Source organism: Triturus cristatus, chromosome 8, assembly GCF_964204655.1.
Source record: "Triturus cristatus chromosome 8, aTriCri1.1, whole genome shotgun sequence".
In the NCBI taxonomy this organism is placed as follows: Eukaryota; Metazoa; Chordata; class Amphibia; order Caudata; family Salamandridae; genus Triturus; species Triturus cristatus.
The window spans coordinates 506,093,534-506,112,662 of NC_140591.1; positions in this window are offsets into that span (position 1 = coordinate 506,093,534).

The window sequence follows — 19,129 nt, forward strand, 5'->3', positions numbered from 1 at the left end:
CCTGGGTAGATGGTATGCCACTTTACAAGGGACCTACAAGTAAACTAAATATGCCAATTGTGTATACTCCAATATTAACATGTTAAGGGGGGAAGGAAATGGACTTTAGCACTGGCCAACAGTGGTAAAATGCTCAGAGTCCTAAGGCCAACAAAAAGAATCAGCAAAAACAGGTTAGCAAAGTCTGGGAGAAGGCCACCCTAAGGATGACAGACCCAACACACCATTATACTAGTGCTATCAGTGAAGGCTCCTTGAGGAAGAAGGCCTTGCTAATGAAATACATAATTAGTTCAAACATGAACTAACTCCTCAGCATGTTTCTATGTTGAACGAGCAAATACTATCCCCCACCCCATACCAAAATCTTTTAGTGTGGGAAAAAATAACCAAAGTCTCTGAAATATCAAAGCCTTTGAGTATCCTAGTGACCTTACTAGGTTAACTACTGAATATAATATATTACTGAATATTTTGGGTAACAGGTTGACGGGAGTGATCCATAGAGTCATGCAATTCAGTCAGGCTGGGTTAATACCAGGTCAACTCTTAGAGCCGGATTCCTGAAGGTAACTTACATGTAATAAACTTATGAGTGAGGAGTCTAACACTTGGTGCGAAGTCTCTGTACTCAGGGCAGAGTCACCGCACTCGGACGGAATCTTCACACTATGCACATTCCTAATTTAACTGCACTTGAGTTAGCTTCATGAATTGGGCACTTAGTCACTAATTCTCATTATTTAATGGAAGTCTTTGGCCCAACTGTGAAAACTGATTCTCCACTGGCAGTTCACTTTGTAAATGCAGAGAAGGCTGTGGATCTGGAATGGGATTTTTTTTGTTGCTATTGTGAGGGAAACATATTTATTTCCACCTAGTTTCACTAGGGTGACTTTTTCTCTTTACCACAGCCTATTTTGCTCTTACTGGGTTAAAATATTCTGCTGCGGAACAACAGTGGTGCTCCTTCTACCTACTTCTATGTGCTATCTTTGTAAAACTGGGGAAGATAACTTATGTAAGACCACCTGATGGGAGATAAATGCTGTTCTTTGGGTGATGGTATCAAATGAATGACATTGTTGAATCTCAACCCCCTGATTTCTATGTTAGAGTTACTATTAACATTTGAAAACTTGAGTTGCAAACAAAATGGCAGCTATGCTGTGATTAAAATATGGTCAACTTATTTATTCAATATTACTGAGCATGAACAAATGGCAACATAAAGCCTGTTTGCTAGTTAGAGGAATAAATACAATCAAGATAGTAGTGCATCTGCAATGTTTGTTCCTCTTTCACACTTTTCTATTCTTCATTGACAAGAAACATTTTTTTTAATGAAATGGTGCGGTGACATAATTCATTTGGACAAGTAAAGCCTTGTGGGTTGCATTATGTATCATTTGTGTGGGTTTGGGTAGAGAGTGTAGAGCCTTCAAGAGTATGAAAAAGATGTCCTTTAGTCATGCCCCTGTCATTTCATAGATCAGTAATCATGAATTCTAATTTGCAATGAAGCCTTTCCCTCCTTAAAATGTTTGGGGAAGATGGGTTTTATGATTATGAGTCTAAATTTAAGAACCCAACATTTTAAAAGCTTCAGTTTTCAAACTCTGTATGCATTGTGTCAATGATATTGATGTTGGGCTAAGAAATTGAAAACAATTAGATAGAGTAAATGTACTCACTTGTGGGGGAACCTGAATATGAATTAACCTTTAACATTTCTGAACAGGAAGAGAGGACATTGTGAAGCATTGCCAGTGTATAGCCCATCAAGGTTTTCTCTCTTTTTCTTCAATGCAGAGAAACATATATTTGGAGGTAGGTTCTGAAAATATGAAACTAAGTGATCTTTGATTTAGTCTGTCTACTATGGTTCAGAAATAGATTCATCTTGCAGGCTCATCCTACAACAAATGATCTCTTCATCACTTTAAAAGTAAAGATCTTGAACACTTCGACTGAACATCTGAGAGGTTAGCATATAAGAGAAAATGGAAGCAGCTCAATATAATGCTGCACCAGCTGCTGAATAGCTATAACATACAAGTACAGTTTTCTGCACGTACCATTGTTTCAATTTATCAAGGGAATATTCAGAAGGTTTTGTCATTTGTCATTAAGGAAAGGCTACATGTGTTTATCCCATCCTTGAGTGCTGCTTTAAAGAAATGAGAGAAAGTTTGTTGGACCAATGTTCTTTTGTACAGTTTCTGGACCATCATTATAATATTTAGAAGGATAAGTTGTGTTTTGATCATTAAATATTCTTTCGGTTCCCAGTGGCTCATCGTTTGATTACTCCATGCTAGCACTCCACAATTGCCTCAACTATAAACAGCTGGCACAAGAAATTGAACAAGCATCTGGAGGTTTTGGTGTGCTCCATGAGATTGAACAACTTTGAGGTATCATTTTTGAATAGCTGAGCAATTTGGAGTCAGTGTGGTAAGTTGATTGTGGCACTTGGGGATAGCCATATTGTATTGGTCATCCTTAGGTGGCTTGCAGTTTGCTCATCCTCTGTACACTTTTAGAAAAGTGCTGCACGATCACTGTTCACCTTTGATATTTAGATGGATTTATATGGATGTATCATTGACTATGTTATTTGTGATGTAATCTTCAACTGTGGCGTCATATGAGAAGCCATAGCTGCCTTCAATTGCTTGCTCATGATCTCACTAATTACTTTATATTTGGTTTTACAGGTGACATAATTGAGATAATCTATAGCATCATTTATCACATGATTATTGCCATCATTATACATCCCTCAATCCCTTCCATGCTCTGAAGTCCAGCGGCCTTATATTTTGGCTTTGCCAGGAAGTCTCTCAACACTGACTCGGCTTAAGGTCAGGCCCTGAAGTCCTCACCCTTAGACCAAGATCCCAATAAACAGAGTTTTGGGCTGAATATCACAGGTTTGGGTGCATGCATTGAACAATGGCTGGCAGACTATATCAAATGCACTTTTTCTGCATGATTACCCCAGATTTCATATTTTCCTAGACACTATTTTTGTTGGTATTAGGACCTTGTACCTTAAACACTGCCAATAGGTTCCACAGTGTGTGTGCTCTGGCCCTAAAATGGTAGTGGTAACATTAGTTTACCCAACTGGTCTATTTAACTGTCCTGTAACACTACTGTAAATCCGCAGCAGTGGTTCAGGTAAGCACGGTGGAGCGGAGCAGGGGGGATATCGACAGAAGTTATAGGGTAGATTAAATAAATAAATAACTCCTACGCTTACCTCCACTAGCCGCTGATGCTGCTGTAAATCGCACAGAATTGTGTCTGTGGTATGGCTCCAGTTTAAATGCACTGCAGCGACACATAGCAGAGAAAAGTACGTTTGCCATGTATGAAAACCTTATTTTACAGTTTCATAAGTAACATCTAAAGTGTGCCTTGTAAGCCCAAGGGCAGGATGGTAATAAATATAGAAAATAGTGAACTTACAAATTGTGGTTAGTGTGCGTTCACTGTGAAATATTATCCAAAAGCTATTTCACTGTGTAGGCCTTGCTATATTTTGCCCTGAAGAGGCCTAAATAGGATTAACATCTTTATTTCTCATATCACTGGTACAAATGCTAGAGAAATGCTTCAAATGTATTACCCATATAATTTTCAAAATCCGATTTAATGGTAAAACCAGAATTATGATAACTTAAGTGGCAAATAATTTTTTTTACAAATGTGCTTAGACTGCATATGCCAAAGTTGCCTTAAAACTAGTTCCACCACTCACCACACCTCCATCTCCTTGGCTGGTGGAGCTAACAACTCTAATTCAGACGACAATATCCTAACTCTGAGCCAAAGAAGAGCCCACTGGTGTTAAATACTGACCACTTAACAGGGGCTAGCTATCTGGGAGTGTGTAGGGACAGCTGACAGAAGAAATTATAGCCTTAGCCCTACCGCTTGAGGCTTGGAGATGTCCAGGAGGACTTCTACCATTCATTCACCGGACACTCCCAATGAGTGTGACTCCAGTCACAGTAGAGAAGAGAGCCATCTTTGACCCTAACATATGGGAGAAGAGCTCATCTAAATAGGAAACTGACTAAGGCCCTGATGTCAGGCCTGTCTAGTGACAGATGAGTTCTGCCATCTGGAAACAGGGGCTGCTGGGTATTTTGGAGTAAGGAATAGAATGTTCCTTAAGGGGAAGAGCCTCAAGATAATAGTTTCATTTGAGTGATTGAGTTTCTTCAATCACTGGCTAGTGCAGAGGGTTACTTTGATATTTCAACCACAACCTACACAGAATTAAGGGTGCGCGTAGTGGGCGTAGTGGGGCTACGTGAAGCAGCGCATAGTGTGCCCAAATCTACGCACACTACAAGCTCCACGTAGCCCCACTACGTGCCACCCGCCTCCCGCCCGCCCTCCTTTTAAATCATACCCGCATATAAAATAAATAAAAATTAAAGAGACTTACCTGAAGCGCGGCGTCTCCGGCGCTCCCTCTTCCTCATTTCCAACTTCTTCTGACAAATGCGCATGCGCGGACGCCCGCGCATGTGCTTTTCTTGTGAGAAATACACATGCGCGGGCGTCCACGCATGCGCATTTGTCAGAAGAAGTTGGAAATGAGGAAGAGGGAGCACCGGAGAGGCCGCGCTACAGGTAAGTCTCTTTAATTTTTATTTATTTTACATGCGGGTATGATTTAAAAGGAGGGCGGGCGGGAGGCGGGTGGCGGGCGGCAGGCAGCTACGCTTCGCCCTGGCGTGTGCGTAGCGCTGCCTGCTTCGCCTACTTCGAAAACTGCGAAGCAGGCAGCGCTACGTACACTACGTGGGTGAAGCATAGTGTTACGCCCAGGGTTACACAGAATGTCCCTGGACCTGGGAAGACTCTACCTGAAGAAAAATACTCTGCTGAAAGAAGACAGCCAACTCCTAACTCCTTATAGAAGAAGAGGACTCACAGAGGAACTCAAGGTCTCTTGTGGAACCCAGAGACTAAAATTGACTGCCAAAGGTCAAGTGGTTGGACTCTGAGGGCTGATTCACAAAGGTTAACTTACATTTTTGTGTAAGTTTACTCTTTTTCAGCGTTAACAAAACTGCAATTTAATAGTAACTTTATGGCAATGGAGACTCCGCAGCCAGGACAATGAACGCTGCACATAAAAAGATAGCATACACAAAAACAGAGGGACACCTGATTCTAAGAGGGCCCTGTTAACAACAAATGACTGATACCTGCATATGAGATGTCTAGAGAGAGACTTGCTGCTGGACTGAACAGGAAGAACATTTGCAGTACTTCTGGAGAAGCTGGAGTAGCCAGGGAGGCTGCATCCAAGACAGACAAGATAACCAGGTATGTCCACTTCAGAGCTTTTCGCCGTGTTAAAACTGGTTCAGGGGAACCTTGTGACAAAGCTATCCAGCTTGATGGAGCCATTATTAGCTATTGCATATAGGATGACACTGCTCAAGGATTTTGACTTTCAAAAAAGTCACTAAGTCTAGCCACATAATCCACATTTGTTGCGCTCAGAGCTTTGGCACCAAACCCAACAGGAGCTAAAAGACATACCCAATTAAAGGGACCCTCACTGGCGACAGCCTTGGACCTTTCAGCTTCCTTAAAGAAGACTTTGTCAGAAGATAAAAATTCTGACTGGGATGAACAGACTGATGAGTCCGACCTCCGCTCTCTTGGGGTCAACATGAAATCCCACCTTGGTCCTGAACTGCTATGAATGGTGATTTTTGATTGATACTGTACATCTTCTTGGTGCTTTTTTGCTTTAAACTGCTTTACACTAGGGGTGGGTTATAAACTCCACTCTACTGGTGAAGATAGAGGAGCTTTGCTCACTCAGCTTTACATTTGTAGTGCGGAGTTCTGGAAAGACTTTGTCAAAACTTCAGCATGGTTGAGTTTTTTATAAAGCGTGGCTCATTAACGTTCAATTGGCGAGCAGGCATGAGAATTGGTGTCCCTCAGCACAATTTTTGGGCCCTAGGATGGCATCCTGCAATATTTTCTCAATGCGGGCAGTTGTGGTGAGAAAACTGCTGCTCGAGTAGAAAATATACTCGAGTGGCAGCAAAGAAGCACTGCAATCTGGTGCATCATGTGGTGAACAAGCTCCTGATGCTAAAAATCAGCGTGATGTACCGATTCCGGCAGCTAGTGGAACTCCGCAGAGATTTTAAATAATTTCTCAAAATTCCACAGAGTGAAACTCCATGAGTTCCGCCCATACCTACCTTAAACTTTGGTTCCCATGAACATATTTTTTAATGATATTGGTGTTATATTGCTAATTATCCAGATCTATTTGGCTGAAAACCAAGCCTTGTAGACTCTGAGTCAAACCTCTCGGATTTAAGAAGTGCCAGTGAATGGTGCCTTGCATTCAAACCCCAATGACACCATTTATGAAAAAACCATTAAATGTAGTTGCAATTATTGGGTATTACTTTCAGTAATTAGGCGTCCTTGAAAAGTACAAATAGAGAGGAAAGGCATTTATAATTATTCAATAGCAGCTACCATTCCAGTAATCAGTAATTGGACCAGTTTAGTAATAGCCCCTTTTCTCAATACTGATATCCAATAATAGATTACTTCTTTTTCTGTTTTCAGCAAACAGATAAGAAACAAATAAATTGATGAAACTCAGTAAAGTCATCAATGATGTCAATAGTGATATACGTGATGCCACATATAGCTGTTGATAATGTGATTGCTATTTTTATCAATAAAATCACTTTTAAGCTGATGAAAGGTGCATAGGGGAGTTTTCTTTGTGTATCTCATGATGAATGGTGGAGTTCAATAGCTTTACATCTTGTATATTGTATGTCATGTTATAAAAAAGAAATATTTTTATGATCTAAGTTTGATGGACAGAGCACTCCACCACAAGCATGATGGAGTACCCTATGTGCCAAACTGGTATTCGGCCAGCTCTATTTAGAGTTGGTCAAACCATCATGTTTCTGCTGACAGTGTCCCAATGGCGCTAGAGGAAACCTTAAACCTGAATTTGTCAGTGTAAGTATATTAGTAAGTCCATCCAAATGACAGCAGACAGCCTGAAATACTGTTTGGGATTGCCAGTGAAAGCCTTGTGGCAATAATACAAAAAATGAAAAATACCCCCACAGGATTATTAGTATTTTGTTCAAACTTTGGGGGTTTGATTTGTAAAAAAAAAAGAAAGAAAAGTCTGCTGGGTTAATGTGTTAAATATTGCGCCAAATTGGGCCTTACGTTTTTTCAGTACATTCTATTGAATTGGTTCTGAGCCACTTCAACTCATTAACAAAGTACCCTAGGCTCTGGAAACAATGTGATGTTTGGCCTCAGACTGCCCCAAGCTCCCAGGCCTCCTAACACCCAGAGAAGATAAACCATGGATTTTGCAAGGCAAAGCTGACTCTACACTGAAAGTTTGGCCCATGGCTTTATAATATGCACCATTTCCCACCGTTTTCCATAGAACATGACTCTTTAGAGCCCATTTCACTTGTTTATCAGCCATTCCCAGCAGGATTTGAGGCCTTAAGCCATAACCTGCACCCAGACAGGTGGCTGAACCCACAGTGAATGACATGTTGCTGTGTCCATGAACTCTGTAATCAGGGTGCCATCTTTTGAAAACTTCCTCAAATTCCAGAGCCAGCAGGTCATCTGTTGTGTACAGTAATCTCTGCGCTAAGAGTGTGCACAAGTTACATAGTGTGCCAAGTACCTGGACTGCAGACCCCACAGGACACATATGTCTCTGCTGCGCTGCCCCGGAACAGGACCCCAGCACCCCATGTGCTCCGGTGAGCTCCGACACCTACTAGCCCCTGTCTGCCTTGTCATCACCCAGGTCCGAGGTCTTGCGACTAGACTAGTCTCTCAGCTCTCCACTGCAGCCCTACCCTTGCACATGGCCTCCTCCTATCAGTGCTAGCACGCTTGGACCATGCCCTACAACAGACAGCGGTTCAACTGATTAACTGACCTGTGTCGCTGCTACAGTACCCACCCTAGCCAGCATGGCTGGGCCCAGCCTAAGTGCCACTGGGGAAATCCCTCTTACTCTGGTTTACCCTCCCAATCTCTCCAAAGCCACCACAAAAACCTTCAAGCACTTCACCCTGAAGAGTCACCATGAGACATTGAATTCCAACGTACGTTATAGCACTGACAATGGCACAGTCATCAATGACCTAATCTTCTACTCCGGAAGAATCCCCCACAGTCGAAAAACCTTTGTGCACCTCCTCAACATACGTGCAACCAGGAACATTCCATATGGCACTAAGCTTACAATAGCACCCTCCGCAGCCCTGCGAGCTGACCTCACAATCACCCTCTATAAAAGCGACATTGTGTTGATCCAATCCTCACCCAGAAACCTCAACAAATTTGCAAGCATTTTTACCAACCTTAGTAACCATGTGCGCGACACTAATAGGGTAACTAACACTTGCCCCGACGACCCTCTGACCACCCTGCCTATCAACCCTAGCCACCCACTAACCACCCCTCCTAGGGTTCCCAACACCGATCATCCCATCCCCTCTTGCTTGGCTTTTGACCGTACCAGGAGAATCATCCTTGCACCTCTGATCTCCTCCCCGCCAGCTCCCCACTCTAACTGTGAGCCTGATACACCTCCAAACACCTGTGACACAGATCCAACCTGCCCGCCCAGCCCACAAACCACCTTCCTAAGAGTCTCTACCACCGCTCTTCCTAACATCGCTAACTCATCTCCTAGCCTTGCCAATAGAGTCATCTCCAGACCTTTGGCCTACTCCCCGCCAGCCACACATGCTGACCATGAGACTGGTTTGTCGCCAGAATCCCACGGTACAGGTCGAACTACCCCTTCTACCTGGTCTCCTATGCATACCGATATTAGGGCTCCAGAAATGCCCCCTACCCTCTAACGCCTCCCCCCTGCAGGGAGTCCGATAGGACTGCTCGAGAGCTACTGCCCCCCTTCCTGCCAACACCTCCCTCCTATAGGGATTTCGAAACCCTGCATTCCAGAGCTGCCAAACTAACTCAGAGTATCCATATCTCCATACTAGACCTAATGAACCTCCTGCACCTCGCTGAACTCTCCCTCGCCAACCTCAAAACCCAGTGGAACTCCACCCCCCACACACTACAGATATCCCCAAGCACCCTCTACTGTTACCCTTGAGACATCTCGCCCTCGCAAGCAACCATGCCACCTCTCGGAGGAAGAAACCCTAGCTCTTGCCCTCTCCTACAACTCTACACATCCACCCCTAGCTCTCTAGACTTCACTGAAGAGAAAATCCTTACCATCCTCAGCGACTACAACTCTGCCCCAATTACCCTTTGGCCGCTAGACACCAGACCCGAACATGCCATCCGCATAGTCTCTATCAACACCAACAGATCAGCTACCTTCCGCAACATAAGTGTGGTCAAGAGCAACCTAGCGCCTGTACACTTATCTACCCTAACTCCCGACACTCCCCCTGAATCCTCTCTGTCTGGCCTCTTAATCAACTGCCGATCGGCGTTTAAGCACGCCGTTGACATTGCTGCACTCATCTTGAACAAAAACTTCGACTTAGCAATTCTAACAGAATCATGGCTCAACGACTCTTCATCTCCATGCCTGGACCTCTTAGTCCCTCCTGGCTATAACATTGCTAGACTGGACAGGCAATCTAACAAGAAAGGAGGAGGCATTGCCTGCATCTACCGCTTCAACCTCACAGCCACAGAACTCCTGGCGGATTCCACCGACTCTTGTGAATACCTTGCACTCTCCATCTGTAGCAACTCCACTCTTTTGTGCAATTTACACATCATTTATCATCCCGCTGGCACGAACGCCTCCTTCACTGACCAACTCATGGAACTTATTACTGCTAAGTTCTCCTCCAACTCTAAAGATGTCTTCCTGGATGATTTCAGTCTGCATTAGAATGACTCCAAGGACCCTCATGTCAACGCCATCATAGACCTCCTGTCCGATCAAGCCCTGACCCAAGCCTGTTCACTCCCAACACACTCGAAAGGGGCCACCCTCGACTGGATCATCTCTAAGGAATCAACAGTCAAGCTTATCTCTATAGACCCGTGTGACTGGTCTGACCACCACGCCATCGCATTCCTACTACCTGGCACCCACACGATAAGGGCACCACAACCAGTGATTTCTAAACACTGGATTAGAGACACTAGAAACCTGAACCACAATGAACTGAAGGCTCGCTGCAAATCTGACCTCCCCCCCCCACATTTCTCAACGGTCAATGACCTCAATAATCACTACTCTGCAACTATCTTGAACATCATGGATGAACTAGCCCCACTAAAGCTAAAAAGAATCCAAACAAAAGACAACAACCCCTGGTTCACTGGACCCCTCAACAATGAGAGGAGATGCCTCCGGCAATCCGAAGAAATCTGGAGACAGCACCCCTCCGCCTCACATCTTAAACTTCTCCGCCAGGCCAGAAATGCATACAACAAGAACATCCTTAACTCTGAAAAATAATTTTTCAGATCCGAACTTGAGAACGCCAAGAACAGACCTCACAAGCTCTTCGATCTGGTCAAACACCAATCTAATAAACTGGTCAAAACCTCGAAAGAAACACCCAAGTCTTTAATATCATCTGAGGAATTCTCCTCCTTTTTCGCTGACAAAGTCACAGCCTTAGAAAATAAACTTAGTGCCGCCACATACTCTCTATCCCTTCCTGGCCTGCACCCGCCTCCTGCGATGCCCCCACAGACTTCACCTAAAAATCAAGCACTTTGGACTGACTTCAACCTCTACGATGAAGACTCTGTATCTAAAATACTATCGTCCCTAAACCCGAATAACCATTTCAACAACCCGCTCCCCTCCAACTGTCTAGCGGCCATCGCCCAATCCATTATTCCTAGCTGGACTGCAATAATTAATGCCTCGCTCCAGCAGGGTTCCATTCCTGACTTTCTGAAAGCTGGCCAAGTCCTCCCCGTTTTGAAAAAGCCATCGCTGGATCCAGCCATTCCCAACAATTTCAGACCTATCTCCAACATCCCCCTCTAAGCCAAAGTGTTGGAGAAGTGTGTACAACAGCAACTAAGTCAGCACATCAACAACTTCCACCTTCTCGATGACTTCCAATCTGGATTCAGACCTGGGCACAGTACTGAAACGACCATGCTCCACATCGTTGATGATGTCCTCCAAGCCCTGGACCAAGGGAAAACGTGCCTTTTAATCCTCCTAGATCTATCCTCGGCCTTCGACACGGTCAACCACGAAAAACTAATCGAATGCCTCAAACTCAGGATGGGTTTGAATGGCTCTGTTCTAGAATGGTTTAGATCTTTCCTCCAAAACCGTTCGCAGCGATTCCTAATCAACGGCAACCTTTCTGCTCCCTCTCTGGTCAAAGTCAGAGTCCCTCAAGGATCAACCCTGTCCCCTACCCTCTTCAACCTTTAACTCGAACCACTTGCCGAAGTATTACGCACAGCGAATATCTCCTACCATATGTATGCTGACGACACTCAGCTCTACATCAAAGCCTCTTCTCTCGAGGATATTCTCTCCCTGAATGAGGCCCTGAAATCAACCGTTCATTGGCTCACCTCCAATCAACTCAAGCTCAACGCTGAGAAAACAGAATTTCTCTTAATTTCCCCTCCAAAAACCAATCCCGAGACACAGATATGGATCAAGGCTATCAAAGCCTTTGATTGCCCTCCGACCATCGTGGACTCAGCAAAATCTCTGAGAATAACCCTTGACTGCAATTTGAACATGTGAGACCACATCAACTCAATGGCCAAATCAGCCAGATTCCACTTGAGCTACCTCTGGAAACTGAAACCCTTCCTTGACACTACCGACCTAAAAAGTGCAGTTCAAGCGCTAGTAATCTCCAGACTGTAATATGGCTGCTCCACCCTCTCAGGCTTACCCAAGATCTCCCTGGCACCCTTAAAAGCCTGCCTTAATGCTGCCGCCAGACTTCTTACAAGCTCAGAAAAATTTGATCATATCTCTCCACACCTGAAAGCATTGACCTGACTGGCTTCCCCTCGAGGCCAGAATACAACTCAAACTGGCTTTCATCACACACAAGGCCTTATACTCAAACTCCCCTGCTTATCTCACACAGAAACTTGTGGTATCCGGTGGAATCAGAAACTCCCGGTCCGCCAGAGACCTCTTACTCCAACCTGCATGGTTCCGGAAAAAAAAACTTTTAACCGGGCTTTCTCTGGATCCGCTCCAAGAATATGGAACTCTTTCCCGCCCGCCATCAGAAGAATCCCCTCTCTGGCACGTTTCAAAAAGGAGGCCAAAACCTTCCTTATGGGTAAATTCCTCTCCTAAATGCTGCCTTCTGCCAACACATAGACCTTGACCAACTACCGATTAGCGACTCCCTTCGAAATATCGAGCTACCTCATCAAGAAATCTGGGGCCTTATCTGGAGTTATTTAAATGTAAACTGTATATACGTGTCCTCTACCCTTAATGTGATTCCTTGCCTAATGTACACTGCTATGATCCTCAGTAAAGCACTCTATAAAACTATAAAATAAAAGAAATCAATATTTCATCTGTGCCCAACAGGCCGTGGGTCCCAGACTGCCCTTCAGCTATTCGCATGCTCAGGTCCCTTGCTCCAAAGCTCAATTGGCATCTTCACCTGTGCACAGCGAGCTGTGAGAACAGCTCTTCAGCTGCACTGCATCACCAGTCTCTTGGCACAGAAAAAACACAGAATATACATCTAGCCATATAGATACCCTGTCACTCTACAGCCAGACGACAAGGGTATATTTGTCATGACAAGCCTTCTAAGGGGAAAGTCACATTCTGCCAGTGGTCCCTTTTCTTGCAGCTCTGCACCTGGTTCTCAAACCTGTATGAAACCCACTGTCTAATGACATTTTCAGGTTTTCAAATTGACTTGGTTTCTTTGTGATCCCTGTGTCAGAAGTATGGCTTTTTGGAGTGCAAATGGATTGCTCACAATTCTGACATGTGCATTCAATCTGCATGGACATAGGGTTTGCTTCCCTTATAATGACATGCCCTCACTATGTGTTTCTGGCATGGAGCACTGATAATCAGCTTCATTTCTAAAACCAACTACTTGCATACCATAATGGTGATTTATGAACCTGTGCATTGAAGCAAACAGCTCAACGGGAAAGCAACTTACTGACAGGCAGACACAATTTTTATTGGGAGCCTGTCATAACCAGTTTAGGTCCTTGCAAACATTGCATAATAGCTAAGGTTCCATTTTCATTGCTGAAAAACAAAGTTATGAAAAAACAAAAATGAGTAATGTTATTGATATCATTGTTTATGTCAATTAGGATGTGGTGTGAAAGGCCACTAGTGATGTCAGTGATTATCTGTTGTGATTACGTATTTCACTGTAACTCTTGTGTTTGGTGACTTTAAGACTTTGGACTCTAACCATACTATCCATTCAGTTGAGCCTTTCAGAGGCCTTTTTGTTTTTAACGCTTATTATAGTAACCTAAGCAAAAATAATTTCCCTTTAAGCATTCCTTTCACTGACTGTAAGAGACACTACTGCAGACCTAAATATCTATTAAGGTATACAAGTGGCTTTGACTAAAAAGCGCTTTCACCACATTTATTCCCTGTGTTTTTGATGATAGAAGAAGCTGCACGCTTATGCAATTCAAAGTAATTAGATCAAATGTTACAATGGAATTGTTGAAATTTTCTTTATTTATAACATTTCTGTGCAGTATTGTGCACCACAGGACAAATTTTTCATCCAAGAAACAAAGGTTAATAAAACATTGCTGGACAAAATTTGCGCTTTCAGAATCGAAATGGCCATAATTCGGGAATCACAGCTGTGTAATAAGTGCCTGAATCAAATCTGCTTATATAAAAAACTAAATTGACATTTAGAAAAAATTGATTTGCGATAAAGAGGTTGGTTCATAATAAAATGAATCTGTTCATCACATAACAATTATTTGTCCTCTGTAGAAGGACACACAACTTTACTGAGAAATGGTTGTACTATTAAAAACTATGCAGTCACTCTGCTCTTGTCTAATTGTTAGAGGGATCAGATAAACTAATACAAGAACAAGAATGGGAAGCAGCTGGCCTGTGAACAGAAAGGAGCAATTCTATGTCAGGAGAAACAGCACATCATATGTAAATGCAACTAATGCCAATCTTGATGTCACTTGCCACGAGGACAATGGAATATTTTTTAATTATTTAATTGAAGTGACATTATAGTTAGGAAATAGAACAAATATATATATATATTTATTCACTAAAAAAACAAAGGTTACATGGACGCTATGGTTAGTCTGAGATTTCACTCGTACAAAACCATAGCAATTCAGCATTACATTACATGAGCTCACTTAAAGTTACACCCCCAATGCACTGTTTATGACCACATATGACTGTACATATTACATTACTCATATTAAATTACTCATGACATTACTCATAACATTACTCATGACATGGGCAGTGACATTACTGATGATATCACTGATGACATCATCTACAGAACAACTCACACACCCACTCACACCTCTATAAAACCTCTCATAAGCCAACTCAAACACCCACACAAGCACTCAAACACCCATTCACAGAGCCACGCACTCACCCATACAGCTACTCACACAAACACGTATTTACCTACACAGCCACTCACACAGCCCCTCACTCACGAATACAGCGCCTCAACACAGCCTCTCACCCTACCATACAACTACTCACACACTCACACACCCACACAATCACTAGCATACCAATTCACACATCCATACAAGCACTTTCACATCTGCATACTGTCCATACAGCCATTCACACAGACACTCAATTCCCAATACAACCACTCACACACCAACTCACTTAACCAAACACTACCTCAAACAGCCACTCACTAACCCATACACCCACCTACTCTCCCAGTCACTTACTCATACAGCCATTCAGACACCCACTCACTCACCCACACAGTTACTCACACACCCCATCACCTATTCATACAGTCACTCACACAGCCATTCACTCACCCATACAGCCACTGAAACACCTACTCACATGCCCATACAGCCACTCACACAGCCACTCACTCACCAATGCAGACACTTACATGCCCACTCGCTCACCCATACAGCATCTCAAAGCAGCCTCTCACTCAAACATAAAGTACTCATGTACTCAATCACACCCACACAACCACTTGCATACCAATTCACACATTAATACAAACACTTTCACATTGGTGCACTCACCCATACTGCCATTTACACAGACACTCACTCCCCAATACAATCACACACATCAACTCACTTAACCAAACAATCCCTCAAACAGACACTCACTTATCCACTTACACACTCAGTCTCTGACTCATACAGCCATTCAGACACCCCTCATCCATCCATACAGTCACTCATACTCCACACTCACCCACTAATACAGTCACTCACAAAGCCATTCATTCGCCCACACAGCCACTGACACAACCATTCACTCATCCACTCACACACCCACTCACACACCCATACAGCCACTCACACAGCCCCTCACTCGCCCACACAGTTACTCACACACCCACTTATACACCCATACAGCCACTCACACACCCACTCAGACAGATGCACAGTAACACAGCCGCTCTCATAATATATGTTAGATGTAGTATAACTCATTAGTAGTACACCTAGTATACTAATGTAAAGTTTGTAGTAGCTTAGCATATCTGTTGAACAACCATAAACTTTAACAAAATACTTACATCTCTAGATGATGTCATCAGTGATGTCATTTGATATGTTATCAGTGATGTCACTAACCATGTCATGACTGATGTAATAAGTGAGGTCATAGGCAGTGTATTGCAGGGGTTATAGCTAGCTCAAGCAACTATAACTGCTGAATTTCTATGGTTTAGTACAAGTGAACTCTGAACCTAACTATGCAATTCATGTAAGCTTTGGTTCATTTTTTTCAGTGAATTTATAAGGGTTTTTACTTCTATTTCCTAACTATAATGTCCCTGTAACCTTTGTTTTTTCAGTGAATTTCTATTTTTTAATATTGTATTTCCTAACTGTAATCTATGAAAGTAGGTGTGTGAGTGTCTGAGTGGGTCTGTGAGTGTCTGAATGGGTCTGTGAGTAGGTGTGTGAGTACCTGTGTGGGTCTGTGAGTGGGTGTGTGAGTGTCTGTGTTGGTCTTTGAGTGGGTGTGTGAGTTAGGCAATGGGTCTGTGAGTAGGTGTGTGAGTGTCTGTGTGTGACTATGAGGGGGCCCACAAGTGCCTGTATGGGTTTGTGACTGGGTCTATAAGTGCATGTGTGAGTCTGTGTGTGGGTGTATGAGTGGTGCTATGGATTGTGTGCATTTGCATACTTAGGGTATTTAAACGGTAGAACCATGGACTCTTCTGTCACCAGGAAACAACAAGAAAGCCCACTCGTCATAGTCACTACGGAAGAGATTGCGCTCTGAATGAATAAAATAATTGTATAAAGCGAGCAATTACCAAAAGGTGTCTAAGCACAACAAATGGACCATAAAAAACACACCCACCAGATGGAAGACAACACTGGAAGCAGCTTAACCGACCAGTTGGATAAATAGCCAAGTCTTCAACTGCATCCTAAATTGCATAAAGTGAGAGGCAAAGAATTCCAGAGTTTTCCTCCACAGATGGAGCACATTTTTCCACCCCATTTTGCTTTATTTATCCTCGGGCCAGTGACCATTTGTGCTGAACTTAATCTATGGTCCCTACTAGGAGTATACCAGAAGAACCGTTCCTGAAAGTAGGTAGGACTGGCCCGATAAAGGGCCTTATGTATTACGCACAGTGCTTTGAAAATAATGTTTCTCACTGGGAGCCAATGCAAACCATGCATTGAGATATAGGTGCAAACGTAGGGATTTTCAACAGCAATCTTGCTGCTGCATTCTGCAAAGACTGCAGTTTCTTTCTCAGGTGTTTATGAGTACCTAAATATAGAGCATTGCAGTAATCCATCATTGAAAAGATGAGAGCCATCATCACAGTTTTTTATAGGTCAAAAGGAATAAAGGGGAGAATTGTTTTGAGAACCTTAAGCATAAAAAATCCTGATGAGGTAACAGAGTTAAAATTGTTCTGAGAAACAGAATTTGGTGTTGAAAATGACTCCCAAATTTCTTGCCTTCTGAATTGGACTCGGTAATGCACCTAGGTCTGAGGGCCACCATGATGCACACCAAAAGGTGGCCTTATTTCTGAAGAGCAGCACCTCACTTTTTTCTGAATTCAGCTTTGGGCAGTTTCTTTGCGTCGGTTGACAACATGAAATTTGGGAGCTTCACAACAAATAAGTATCCCAAGATGGCCACCAGAGAAAAATTAGCCCGAATATAGCACAAATATCACCCACATGTAGCCCAAGTATAGCCTAGTGACAGAAGTGTGCAAAACAATTAATTGTTATTTTTATTATTGGCAGTTTTATGTAGCACAGACTTGAGCCAAAGTTAATGGAGTGGTTTACATGAGCATCAGTTACATTTCACAAAGACACACTCAATTTGTTTTTTGGCATGGGGAGATTAAGTGATTGGGCAGGAATCACAGGATGTTGAGCCAAGACTGAAACTCGAGCCTGGTTCACCAGTTGCAAAGTCTGCAGCCTTGGCCATAACACAACAACCTCTCCCTTAAGTGTACCATATAGTCAAGTGATCAACTGGATACAAAAACATAAAGATAGCAAATTTTTTTTAAAGTGCTTTGTCGCCATTTGACAACACACGTCTTCATTTTAGCTGTTTGGATCACTAAGCATAGTTTCTATGGGAATAAAATTGTCTCATGGAGGAGGGAGTGGAGGAAGTAAGCTGACCATGCTGTGCAGGCAGGAGGGGCAGTGGCAGCACAAAGGACCATGGAGGGAAGGGAAAAGGGGAACAGGGGCAACAACCCAACCATGCAGCACAGGCAAGAGAGACTGTGGCAATATAAAAAACCATTGAGGGCGGAAGGAAGAGGCAGTGGCAGAACAACCATACATGCCAACAGACCCGAATCAGGCAGTATAGTACTTTATTTTATCTGTCTCCTGTCTAATATTTCCTCTTTTTCAATGTAGGTCAATGAAAAAATCAATTCCCCAAGTTTGTTTTTCAAAATCTTCCTCATACCAAGTTCAAAATGTTGGCAAGTAAGGGACATTGGATCACGGAGGGCAGGAGGAATGGGGTAGGGTCATAACTTGGATATGAGAGGGCAGAAGGGAGATGGGCAGGGGCTCCAAACTGGCCTTACAGGACAGGTGCCAAGGGTTCCGGAAGCACAATACGCAATATGTCTGGGTTTTTGAATGTCAAGGGTATTTTTAGGGTTTAGTGTGGATACTCTTTCCATTAAAAAAAACCCACACTCACTCTAAACCATAACATTACCCTTGCCAACCAAAAACCCATACCCTCTTTAAACCCTAAAAATATCCTTGCCGCCCAAAAACCACCATCCACTCTAAACCACAAAGTTACTCTTGCCACCCAAAAACCCATACACACACTAAACCCTAAAAAATACTATTGCTATCCAAAAACCCACACCCACCCTAAACCCTAAAAATTATCTTGCCACCCAAAAATTCACACCCACACTAAACCCTAAAAATAGACTTACATCTCCTAAACCCATACCCACTCTAAACCCTAAAGTTATACTTGCTACCCAAAATCCCATACCCACCCTAAATTCTAAAAATAACCTTGCCTCCCAAAAAAACACACTCACCCTAAACCCTAAAAATCCCCTTGCCAACCACAAAACCACAACACCCTAAACCCCCAAAATACCCTTGCCATCCAAAGACCTATACAAAACCTAAGCCTTAAAAGCCCTTGTAACCCAAAAACCCATACCCACCCTCATCCCTGAAAATACTCTTGCCAACCAAAAACCCATACTCTCTCTAAGCCGTAAAATTTCCCTTGCCACCCTAAAACCCATACCCACCCTAAACCATAAAAATACGCTTGCCACTTAAAAACCCCAACATACCATAAAACCTAAAAATACCATTGCTATCCAAAAGTCTA